Source organism: Arachis hypogaea, chromosome 8 (genome assembly GCF_003086295.3).
Source record: "Arachis hypogaea cultivar Tifrunner chromosome 8, arahy.Tifrunner.gnm2.J5K5, whole genome shotgun sequence".
Classification (NCBI taxonomy): domain Eukaryota; kingdom Viridiplantae; phylum Streptophyta; class Magnoliopsida; order Fabales; family Fabaceae; genus Arachis; species Arachis hypogaea.
Window position 1 is genome coordinate 46,783,566 of NC_092043.1, and position 13,885 is coordinate 46,797,450.

A 13,885-nucleotide genomic window follows, 5' to 3' on the forward strand; every position below is an offset into this window, starting at 1 on the left:
CACATTGCCATAAAAAATTAAGAATAATTGAATTTTAATCTATTGTGAAATTAAATACCTAAAATAAATTAAAGATATATATATAAAAGAGAGAGTGTTTTATTGGAGAGAAAAGAATGAGAAGAAAATAAAAGATACCAATGAATCACATAATTTTATATAATTTGGATATAAAATATAGATTATTAAAGAATATATATATCATATGCATATGCTCCATAAAAATAAAATTACCTCAAAACATACACAATACTTCTGCATACAATTTGACTTTATGCATCTGCAACCTCTTTTGTGCCTTGCTGCTGCTGATGATGATGATGCTGTCTTAACATTTTCATTATCCTACACACCATACATCAAATAATGAACTTATTTTTTAAGATAAATATTAAATATTTAAAAATTATTTATTTTTAATCATTTGATAAAGAAAGTTATTATACCGTATTATTGGGGGAGGAAAGATGAGTTTGAACAATCCTTGGAGCAAATGCTAATGGATAACGCCTTTTAATATATTCCTTAGCTTCATTAATTTTGTGTAAATGTTCTTCTCTATTTAAGCACCCTTCGCAAGCACAAGCCTCAGAACAGTAGATTTCAGCACGAAAACATTCACAATAACTGCATAGCAAACCATGTCATACAAGAATTCAATTAATTATGTAAATTACATGTGTTACATTTGCAAAAATATGTACTTTACTTACAGGTTCACACATTTATTCTTCTTACATGTACATCCTCTTTTACCATCACTTGTGTTTGATGCACTGTTTCAAACAGATTAATGTTAATTAATAACAATTACACTAAACTTATAGAATAATTAAACTTATAAAGTTGTAAGGAAAAAGAATACTGACTGTTTTTTGTATCCTCCACCAGTTTGGTTACGTTTCTCTTTAGAAATGTTGTCATCATCATCATCATGTTTTGTAGAATTAGTGCTGATGGTGTTTGATTCTACTAAACCGACACGTGGCAAATAAGTGAAGAATTTACTTGGTTTCAATTCTCTTGATGTATCTTTGGTTGCTTCATGTTCTTCTTCTTGGTTACTAGCCTACATTTATTGCAACACTAGTAATTATTTTTTTGTATAGAAAATATAATGCTACTTTAAAGTATTTTTGTGGATATATGTGAAAAGTCATTTATACCCTTTTGTAAGCTTTCAAATAAAATGCATATATGGTGAAGAGCAAGGGTGTTAAGTTATACCGATGGAACCATCTCAGGAGAAAATGCAAATGGATTACGAGATTTGATTTTGTCCCTAGCATCGTTAACTTTGTCTTCATGTTCTTGTCTGTTTAAGCATCCTTCACAAGTACAACACTCTGCACAATAACCTTTAGCAGCAAAACATTCACAGTACCTGCAATAATTAATAATGAAACAAACAAGCATTAATGTTGATGAAACAAGATACGGTTTAACATTTAAATAGACTTTAATTTTGATACATTTACATATTTATCCAATTACATCTGATCTTTTAGATGATTATTTATTCGGTCAATATATAAAAAGTAATTATTTTTATTAAAGCAATTTATGTAATTGAATGCACCTAAAAATTGCATCAAAATTGAATTTAAACAAAATAACAAGCTATGAAAGTATCGATATTTTCTGATACGAGACTCATTGACACTTGTCCAACATATGTATCTTCTGTATCAAACCGTGTTTTAATAAAAAAATAAAAAAATTTTCTTCCGACACGCTTAGACACCTAAATACTATTACGTATTAACGTGTCTCGTGTTCATGTCAGTGTCCGTGCATCATAACAAGCATTACTAATATAATATACTCACAGGAGCAAGCATGCACTCTTCTTACATGTACAACCATTATTACTCTCACTATTCTCTTGGATTATTGTCCTGTTCTCAAAACAAAAACAGCAATTTACAAATATATAAAACACTGGTAAAAATGAAAACAGAGAATGAAACATATGTTGAAACAAGAAGAGGAACACTAACTTGTTAAGATCATGAGAAATGAGAACACAATCATTGGAAGTGGTGTCTTGATGGCTCTGAGTCTCATCAACAACAGCTCTTACTACTGATTTTCCATTGCTACCTTGTGAGATCAAAATGCTTTTTATTTTATTATTACTACTACTACTACTCCCAACTACAACATTTTCATGTGTCTCAGGATGAACCCTTTTTGTAGATTTTATGAGCCTATTCAAATGCAAACCAAAAGGCTTCAACTTGAAGTTTGGTGCTTCCTCTTCCTGAATTGGTGCATCAATTATTACAAGGTCGCTATTATTCACTTCATCATCACATTGCACTGTTTCCATAAGGTCAATGTCCTCTTCATTACCCTACATTATTAATATTATTATATTGTTGCACAAATAACAAAAATATTATATGCACAATAAAAATCGGTCACCAAATCAGCTACTATATATTTGCATATAAATACATATACAGTTTAACTTATTTTCAATGCGTATAAAATTTTTTAACATATATTCTATATAAATAACTAATTTGGTGATTGATTTTTTTTTTATAGTTTAACATATATTTTATACCATATATGCACATTTTTCTAATAAATAAAAATGAACAGCAAGAATGTATGGTAGGGTTAATTATTGTTACCGTGGGGTAGGGTGAATAATAATGATCAAGGGAAGGTTCGATTCCTAGAATCTCATCTGCAAACAAATTGCTATCTATCCATTCTTGTGATGATTCCACATTAAATTCGAAGTTGTTATCACAAAGATCTTCAAGAAGATCACCATCGTCTCCAATACGTAGGCCACTTTTTTAGAAACAATAATAATACACACAAATTTTGTGTCAAGAAATTAAAACAGCAACACTAGACAAAAGAAAAATAATAATAATAATAAAAAAGGAATGGTGTTGTTACTAATGTTGTGAAAATGATTCACCTTAATAAGATTGATTGGGTTTCTGGTGACAGAACAAGCTCTGGTGTGTATGATTCACCAAGAAAGTAATCATCATCATTAAGATCATGATCATGTTCATGATGATGCTTTGATGGAGATGAATTTTCTACTTCATTGCTGATGCTGGGATTGGAGGATCCCTGGGATGAAATTAAATAAATAAATTAATAAATGCATGTCACGTAGTTCACTAGTTAATTATTGAACATTATGATGAAGATATACAATGTAATAAGTTATATTAGGTAATAAAGAATTATAATTAAATTAGTGATGATAAAGAACTTCAAGAACAGAATATAACATATGAATAACAATAATAATAGAGAAATTGAATTGAATCATACAAAAGGGGAAAAGGAGGAGGGAATAGTAGTAGTGTCTTCATTGTTCTTGTTCTTGGAAGATTCTAGATCATCAGAGGGACGATCCATTATTTCATTATTATTGTTGAGATTATTGGAAGAATCCTGGGATGAAAAAGAAAGAAACATGCATAAAAAATTATTAGCAACAAAAGGTGACAAAAATTGTGACACATTTCATTTGTCATTATTAGTTAACTATCATATCATCAATCTTGAAAGATCATAATAGTAAGTAGCAATGAAAGAACTTCAAGAAAGGAAGAGAAATGGTACAGAAAATAGTGGTGATGATGAAGGTTCATGAGAGGAATCCATTTTTGAAGAAGAGGGAAAGCTCTGAGCTCAGAGTAGTGTACGTGTCATGCATGAAAATTATTGTGTTAACCAATATCATGAATGAATCTTATTATTGCACCCAAAAATTAAAAATAAACATTTTTTTAAGTTGTGCCTCTTTTACTTGTAATCTACGCAAGTTTTCAAAACTATTTATTGCACCATTCAAATATTGGAATTTTGTTTTTAATTTATGAAAAACATTAAAGAAAATTTTTGAGTATTATATTACTTTTTTTTTCCAAAGACTTTTAAAGTTTTGACTAAATTCTTAATTCTATACAAAATTTCATAAGAATAGAAATATCATTATTTATTAAGGAAAAAGGGGGGGGGGGGACAATACACAAAAAGCAAATTGATGAATCACAAATTGACATAGAAAATCTTTTTTCTTTAAATAAATATCCAAATTGATCTTCAAGAATTTAAATTAGATATTTTGTTTCTAATAAATTTTTATTCTTTAAAAGTCTTCAATAATTATTTCTATCAAAAAAATTGATCCCTCATTGTTTTCAATAAATTATACTGTGTTAGGACAAATAAGTTCTTAATAAATTTTATTATAAGATAACTAAGTTAAAAAATATTATAATAAGAAAATTAGTCGCTTTTAAAATTACAGAAGACTAATATGTTTGATAAGAATAATTTTCAAAAAATGTTAGATAAATATTTGTTGGGAACTAAAGTTTTTTATTTAAATTGTTTTTAGTACCAATACGAGATTTTTTTTTTTCTTTTTGAGGCCAATTTTTTTTCAATGGTTGACTGATAAAGACTTTTTTTTTGGGCAAGATACTGATGAAGACATTAGTTTTATTGACATAATCTTTGGGTTTTAATCAGGTTCCTCTTTTTGGTGGGATGATAATATAGTGATACATTTTTTAGCAGTACGTTATTTTTTATGAGTATGGGTTCTACTTTATGAGACCAATGGATATTCCAAGCCCAGCCCAAAATTAATTGGACCACGTCAATTTTCGACCCAACAATATTAATATGGATAACAACTTTCTTATTTTAATAACAAAAAACAAAAACAAAAAGAAACTTTCTTATTTTATTAACCAAAACAAATGTCTTATTTTAATAACCCAAAAAAGACTTTCTTATTTTAATTTTTTTCATATCATTGTGAGAATCCTATAAAAAAAAAAAAAAGAAACTTAAACGAGGAGAAAAAGGGGATTTAATTTTCAGTGTTACTCATGATATTTACCATCAACAACAATGACTAAGTCTCTTCATTTTGAAAATTTATTGAAAAGGCTTAGTTGTTAGCCTAAAATTCTCTCCATATATCGTTATGGTTTTACTAATAAATGAACTAAGAATAGAAGGATCAATATTTTTCCATCTTATATACTGAGAGAGATTAAATGGAGTCGAATCAACTAATTTAAAATACCATTTTAATTATGTTAGAATGCTATGTTGGCATTTAGCAATCAAAATTAACACTATCTAAAATTAAAAGAAGTCTGGGTTAAAAATATAAATCGAAACTTGCAAAAGTAAATTTAAAAAAATTTATTTGATCATTTATAAAAATAAGTAACTATATATTTTAATTCGCATTCTTAAATTCCATGTCACTACTTGGTAAAAAAATGGCAAAATCCACTCCATTATCATGAATCTTTCTTCCTCTTCTTATTTATTTATTATTTGTGGAGTAGAAAAAGTCCAAAGTCCAAACAATAAAAAACTATACAATCAAATGAGAGGGTTGGGAGATTCAATAAAACTAGGCAAATTCAAGGAGGAAAATTTTAATTAAAAAAAAAAGTAAATGCAACTTATTTTGAAAAATGTATTTGTATTGTAGACTATCATATATTTCAACCATGTTATATATACACTAAAAATTAATTATTAAATTAATTATTTATATAAATTATATATTAAAATATAAGATACACATAAAAAATAAATTAAATAATATATATTTATATACAAATATATAATAACTAGTATTTAATATGCACTTAGCATTTTTGGTTATATGATTGTTTTGAGTGATAGAGCAACAAAATACATCTCAATTACAAATATATAATATTGGAGTTGGATATAGTGATATGGTTTGACCTGAAAAAATAAATCAAAGTTAAAACCATATATTTTATTTGAAAGGAAGAAAAAGGAAACCTTTAAACATGCAAGCTTGTGGGTTGAAAAAAGAAAGGGAATCAAAGCTTTTGAAAGTGTAACTCATTTTTTTCGTGCATTGAATTGGATAACAAAAAAGTTCTCTTGTTTTTGCTAAATCCTTGACTACCACAGTATATATAAGAGATTTTTCCTAAAACCAAATAAAGGGGTTGGATTTTAGTGTTGATTGATGGTGTTTTAATTTATTATTGGGACCCAACTGACATTACAAATCTTCATGATTAAAGATGTTTTTGTTTTGCTTTCATGAGCAAATAAAGGGTTTTTCGTAGGTCTTGTCTTTATTACAATTGCATGTATCCAACTAACTCACACATAATACAAAATTGTAAAGCTTTTTTTACCATAAAGAGTACAAGCATGAACACCACTTGTGGATGGATGGTAAGGAATAATTATTCTCACGTAAATGTAAATAAAAAAAATGCTATTTGTATACGATGGATTCAGAAAATTTTTGTAACGGAAATAAAAACATGCTAAAATAAATTTTGTTAAATATGACATGTTTATAATTTGAAAGATACAAAATATTTGTAATTCAAAACTAAGATTACATATACGCATTAAAAAAAATTAATAATTTTATTTATATTTAGAATAATTATGTATAAGAATTAAAACAAAGAATATTAATTAGAATTCAATTAGGAAGTTAGTTTTTTTTTAACTAATTTCAGTCAAAACCAGCCATTTTTTTAAATTATTTTATTTATCTAATATTTTAAATAATCTTCAATCCTCTAAAAAATAAGAATTTTTACAATTAACAAAGAAAAATTAATTAATGTTGGGTAATTAAAATTTAGTTTTTTATATTTTTATTATTTAATAAATAAAAAATATTTTTTCTTATCTCAACTAATTTTTGAAAAAAAATAGTAAAAATTTCACTTATATTTAAAAAATTAAAGTTTAGTTTAATAATTAAGTAATTAACTAATTAAAAAGACATTATCACTATTTATTATTTTTTATTTTTAGTTTTATACTAAATTAAATTTAACAAAATATATATTACTGCACACAAATTTAGCAAATTAATGTTTTTAACATAATTCTCAAAAAAAATATTTATAATTTAATGTGGAGACAAAGACAATATAGTAATAAAATAAAATATATTCACTCATATATAACTATAAACTTTTTTTCATCGTCTCTTGGGGGTAAGTCTCCTCTCTTATTAACCTGAGTCTATCTTGTGTATACATATACGAAACTCAATTATTATATATTTTTGTATAAATATATTTATTATTTAATTTATTTTTAACATATATTTTTTATTAATAATTAATTTTTAATAGCTAATTTTAATGAAGAAAAAAATTCTTATTATTTAATGTCAAAGGTGATCAATGTCAATTAACCTTTAGAAAATGGTGTTTGCTACGGTACGATGATAAATTAATACGTACCGATACGTTTAAAACGTAGACAAATAACAATAAACCATGTGGAATTTATTTTCCACGTCAGCATTTAATTTTTTCTTTTTTAAATATATAATATATCACCACTTTTACTAAAACACCCTTTTAATTAAATAAAAATAAAAAATATTTATTTATTTAATTTTATAAAAAGACTTAAACATTCTTTCTTTATTTAATTAGACAAAAATATCCTTTTAAATTAATCAAATTTTAAAATTCAATTAATTCTAATTTTATTGTTTCAAATGATTGAAACAACAAAATAAAAATACATTAAAAAGACAAAAAATCAAAATTGTTCTTCATCTTTATTAAACATATTAAAAAAATAAAAAACTAAAATTGTTCTTCATGTGCATTCAGAAATCTTCTCGTTGAGGCCTCTGTCTGAAGGTTTCGTCTTCTTCATCTTCTTCTCTCCTCTTCCTATCTACTGAGATGCCCTAGCTAATTACCCAACCCAGCAACCTTAGCTCCACACAACGCTAAACGCGAACCCATCCCTCCCATCACCCTCGAGCTCCTCCTTCCTCTCTCCGTCATCGATCTCACTACCTCACCTCCGTCCATCTCCCGACGCCGTCGCCGAAACGAGCTTCGAAGCCACCGTCGTTATCGTGCAGCTCTGTTCCACCATCGTGCAGCTACTGTTTCAGCTTTGAAAGCATCGTCGCGCAGCTCGGTTCCATCGTCGCCGGGGTCGCCTCCTTTTTCCGTCGAGCAGCTCTGTTCCATCGTCGCCGGCGCTATCTCTGTTCCTTTTTCCTTCACGTGGAACACACTCATAAGAGCCTATGCTAGAACCGCAGATCAAAAACACAAGTCCATGGAACTTTACAGAGCAATGTTAATGATGGAACGAGAACAACAAAGTGCAGCGGTTATTCCTGATAATTACACATACCGTTTTGTATTAAAGGCATGTGCTTACTTGTTCTCTCTTTCTGAAGGGAAACAGGTAAATGCTCATGTATTGAAACTTGGGTTTGAATCGGATACTCATATTTGTAACAGTTTGATTCATTTTTATGCAACTTGTGGGTTTCTAGACTTGGCACACAAGGTGTTCGAGAAAATGTCCGAGAGAAGTGAGGTTTCATGGAACATCATGATTGACTCTTATGCAAGTGCTGGTGAGTATGACACTGCATTGAGAATGTTCTGTGAGATGCAGAGGATTCATGATCCTGACGGTTACACCATGCAAAGTGTGATTAGTTCCTGTACTGGATTGGGTGCTTTGTCTTTAGGTTTGTGGGCTCATGCTTATATCTTGAAAAGCAGTGACAAGAACATGATTGATGATGTTTTGGTTAACACTAGCTTGTGTGATTCCTTTAAGTAAACAAATTATATGACTCCTAAACGATTCTTAGGTTAACATACTTGTGGATGCTTCAGTATGCCAGATTTGTTACTAGGTCTATGCAATTCTCAAAACATTTTTTTCTTAACCTTTTGGCCTGTTCTTGGTTTGATTGATGTCTTAAACTTCTAATGACATTGTTGCAGAATGATCCTAAAGTCCTTAATTATTAACCAAGCTCTGAATGCTATCTAAAATACACCAACCAAAATATCTATAAATTGTTTTAAATTGATATAACTGATGTGAGTATGTGACGAATAAGCATTGCAAGTAAGACAAGTGCAACTAATATGTTCTAAATTCATGAACTCTTGGCTTCACTTGGGCCATTGTCATATTTAATTGAACACATAAAGCTTCTCTCTCTGGCTCTCTGATTTTGTCTCTTCTGTTTCTGTGGCAGGATATTATATGACAAGCGATATAATCTCTTCCATTATCCAGTCTCAGACGAAGATGCTCCTAACTATCACTCAATTATCCAGAACCCGATGGACACGGTAACCATGTTACAGCGTGTTGATAATGGCTGGCATATTACACGTTCTGCATTCCTGCAGGACATTGATCTTATTGTTTCCATTGCAAAGGTATGCATCCTGTGGCCTTTAACTTGGCTGGGTCCTATCCAATGTCCATTCTTGTGATGTGACATAGTTAAAAATGATTGAGAGTGCTTTATTATATGATATTTTGGTTAACAAAGTTAAATTTCTTGCCACTTTCTCATATAACTCAAGCTGTTTCATGAGTTGTAAAGGTTCTTTAAATGATTAAGGCTCAAATATTTATTTATCATCACATCACTTGTACTGGTTTAGGCTTATAAACAATGCTTGCCTGTTTCCTTGCATATTAAGAATCTCAAACTTATTTTTTAGCCAAAATATACATATATTAAGGCACTAATTTTTTGTACTAGAATCTCATTGACAACATCAAATATGAGTTTTCTTTGCATTTCTTCAAGATTATTTATCCTAAGAATCTTCCCAGCATTGTGCTTCATATTGAACTGCAGCTTGTTTGTCTTCATAGTTCAAGTGCAAAGAACAACTTTGGGTTTATCAGGTGACCTGGTGAATGAACTGCCTGGATTAAGCTGGGGCTACTGAGCAGCCCTGATGCGAGCAATATTTCTACTATGTATTTACGGTCAGAATCTTTTCTCTCTCTGCAATTGGTGAATTTCTCGCTATTATCGTCATTTTGCCAAAGAACTTTATCCAAATTCTGAGTTTGAAGGTCATCATCACTGGTTCCATTGCTGAAGTTGGCCTTTGTGTTATTGAATGAAAGAGGAAGGTCCAATGCATGCCCTATGTTATCAGGAGTGGCTAAAGCTTCATCTGTAGAAATATAAATATGAAAGAGTTAAAATGTAATCCAAACTCCTTTCCTATAGATGATTTTATGTGAATATCACAAAAACTTAAGTGTAGAATATACCTAAATCTTTTGAGATTTCTGTCTTCTTTTTTATTGGAGAAGGTGGGTCTTCACTGTAAAATTGCAGATCAAGAACAGAAACTGGACTTTGTTGTTCTGAAGTAACTGTTATCATGGCCATAGCACTTTCCTTGCTTAGCTCCTTTGTAGCAGTCTGATCAATGAAAGAATATTAAACCTAGTACTTTATGCTTATGGGCAACCATTGTATAATGGGAGGAAGAAATACTTACATTTTGATTCATGTGAGTCACCTGTTGAATGGAAATGTTGTTGTTGCTTTCAGAATGATCAGCTTGGGTGCCCTCTATGTCACGGTGAGAATCCATGCTTCTGTTGCTGTCAACATTGGAGGAAATAACATCAACTTGATGCTTAAAGTTCCTCTTTTGACACCGGATCTTGCTGAAGCCTTCATTTCTTTGCTGCAAGGTACAAACTTTTTGCTTTAGACCAGCCCGGCTTTTGGAGTGTTACCGGTTCAAAACGAAAGGCCTCCAAACGCCGTCGTTTTTATTTCTTCATTAAAAAAAAAAAAAAACAGATTCAGAAATCAAAAACCCCTCTTCGATAGATACCCTTTGGCCCTTTCTCCCTCTGAAAACTTGGAAAGAAGTATAGAACTCAAAAACCCAACCCTAAACCCTGAGCGTTCGGTTAGAGAAAATTCGGCATTCATGTCAATCCTTGATGCCCGCCCGGTAAATTGTTGTACTATTTGTTATGATTCATTTGGCTCTTGGTGTGGCTAGGACATGTTGCTCAGTCATTGAACTTCCTATGCACTTTACCAGATTGAATCCGCACTTCCAACCTTGGCAAGGCCGATTATGTCTTTAGATCAAAATGAAGATGCTATTGTGGGATCTCTCAAGCAGAGCCTGGTTAGTTGCTGTTTTTGGTCCTGTTATGGTTATTTTATGAATTATGATTGTGTATTATGATTTTCAAAGAATAAGATTCACTACCAGTTCTTGAATCAATAATTTATATGACTGTTATTTTTCTCTTAGAATTTTCTGGTATATGTGACAAATTTTTTGCTATATTGGCAATTTCAGTAATATTTTTGTTTTACAGTCCTTCAGTTCATCCTATCTGTGTCATATTGTGGGACAATGGAGTATTGATTAGAGTTAGCAGTAGGAAAAGGGATTTCAGTTTACAAAAGGAATATTAGTAATACATGTTCTAATTGTTTCATAGGGTTATAATTTTAAAAAATGACTACAACATTGGCATTAGATGTGTTTATAATTCTTATCAAATTTTGTGCTCGCTATTTCAGAGGCAAGTAGAAACTCTTGGAGCCCAAAGGGCTGGTCTTGAAGACATGCTTAAAGAGATGAAAAGAAAGGTACACCTGATTAGGATGCTTCTTGTGGAATTTTTTCCATCCTATGTAATCCGTGATTCATGAATCTATAACATGTACTATTTATCTTTGCTTGTATTTCTAAAAATATCTTCAGGATGATATATTACCAAAGTTGATGACATCCACTGGCTCTCATGAGGATCTCTTTAAGAAGGAAATAGCAAAATATGACCATATTTGTGAAGAAATAGCTCAAATATTGAGGCACAGGAGCAACTGTTGATGCAGATCCAGGTATTGCATTATGTGCGCTCGCTTAAAAAGAATTGATGCATATTAGAACTTTCTAAGAGAAATATTTCCCAAACTGTCTTGGTGGTTTTTTTTTTAATACAAAATTCTCTGGGGTTCCTTTTTTACTTACTACATTGATTATTGTGAGCAAGCAACAATCTTCAATCATGTGATTCTAACAACCGTTTGCTTCTGTTTACAGGCTCAGAATGATGAATTCTCGGCTCTCTTCAATCTTGAAGACTATAAAGGTATATCTATTTGGTTGTTCTCCTCAATATTGAATCTGATTTTAATGTACACAAAACTGAATATTAACCAGCAACAGAAAATTGTTTAAACTGATGCATTAATTAATGGACCTTCTTTTCTATTTCAGTGGTAATAGTTGAAATGGCTCTTATTATTTCATACAGAATGCTACCCTTTCTTTTTTTTTTTTGGTGTAGTCACCCTACTTGTCTGATGGTTGATCTTTTCATGGTTTCCTTATAATATCTCAGCTTCACGTGAAAAATGCTATAAGCAGATTGAAGCTGCCATAGCCAAGTTTCGAGAGATAAAAGACAACATTAATGAAGGGTTAAAATTCTATGTTACTCTGCAGGTTAGAACTTATCAACTATGTGTTGATTGAATTCTATTATGCAAGAAATTATCTGAGTATGATTAAATATATGGTTGAAAACAAGTACTTGCTATTTATGCAAATTTCTGTTCGATAGGATGCGCTCACAAATGTAAAGCAGTAGAGCAATGACTTCGTAATGACAAGGAACATCCAGTGCAGAGAAATGATTGAAGATGTTCAAAGACAAGTGGCTGGTCTGAGTTTCCAAGATAAAAACTCAGGTGCTTTTAGTAGTAGCTACCCACCAGTTGGAAGCCAAAACCAAAGACCCAGTACACAACAAACAGATCCTCGTCCCCAAACACCTTATTATCAACCACCTGAGCAGCCTCCGGTTTCTTCCTACGGACATCCCCCTCCCTCATATGGTTCAGTAGCGCATCAGCCTCCACCTCCATACCACATTCCACCAACATCTGCCGCTCCATACCAACCCCATCAGGTTCATCAGCAGGCACCAGCAGAGTATGGCCAACCTGCATATCCTGGATGGCATGGTCCATACTATAATGCGCCGGCTCAGCAACCTGGTTCTGTTCCCAGGCCTCCATATACCGTTCCATCTCCATACCCTCCACCTCATCAAGGTGGATACTATAAGCAGCAATAGTGTTATCCAACCGTCTTCTATAATAAGAGAGATTATTCTTTCCGTCAGCTATCTCCTCAACAAATTGGATTTAGATATAACTGTTATCTTGAAGCTTTAGACCAGCGTGGAGAATTGGTATGTACTTTTTGGGTCGTTTCTGGATTTGTATTTTGTTAGTTTGCATTGTCATTGGTTTGTGAATAGTTTATACAAAAAATGTTGTAAGTACAGTTGGTTTATTTCCAATTTTCTACTTTATGCAGAGTGGGGTTCCCCCATTTATACATGCCAACTCGTCAGAAAACATATACTTGTATCACTACATATTCAAAGATTTCTTACCCTCTTTTATGGTGATGAGTAGTATCATGTTCGGGATTGTTTGTCTCTAAAAGAATGTACTATGTGGATTGTCCCTTGTGAACTTTTATGTTGTATATTTCCGTAAACTCAACAAAGGAAATTGTTGGATCGTAAGACGCACAAGAAATACAAGGGAATTAAAAAAGAAATTATGTTGTTAAGGCCTAAGGGGAACATCTTATTTGAACCATGTTTAATAAAAAATTCATCTGGTTCTTGAGGTTAAAGAAAACTTGTGCGCGTCAAGCCATGAATATTTTGGTACTTGTGGATAGTCAAATATTTGTTTCTATCCTATTTGTTTCTGAGTGCCAAATTCTTGGCGAAAACGGAGATGAAATTTATGCATGTGTCAAATTTTAAATGGAGACACAATGCAGACATAAGACTTTAATCAAAAGTCCATAGCCAATGGATTGAGATTCTTTGTCCCTATTTTCTATCCCTTTCCATTTTCTCCACTCATAATTTGACACCCCAAGAACACAGTTTAGAAATCTCAAAATTGATGAGAACTATTAGGTGTAACATTTCTTCCAAGAGTAAAAGGAAATATACTATGATGCTAACAGAACCGTGA

The 13,885-nt window shown here is 31.1% G+C and overlaps 1 pseudogene; it reads left to right on the forward strand.

Annotated features, from left to right (window-relative positions):
- Window positions 1-10,434: 10,434 nt before the first annotated feature.
- LOC112707873 (vacuolar-sorting protein BRO1-like) lies at window positions 10,435-13,336 on the forward strand (annotated as a pseudogene).
- Window positions 13,337-13,885: the final 549 nt, after the last annotated feature.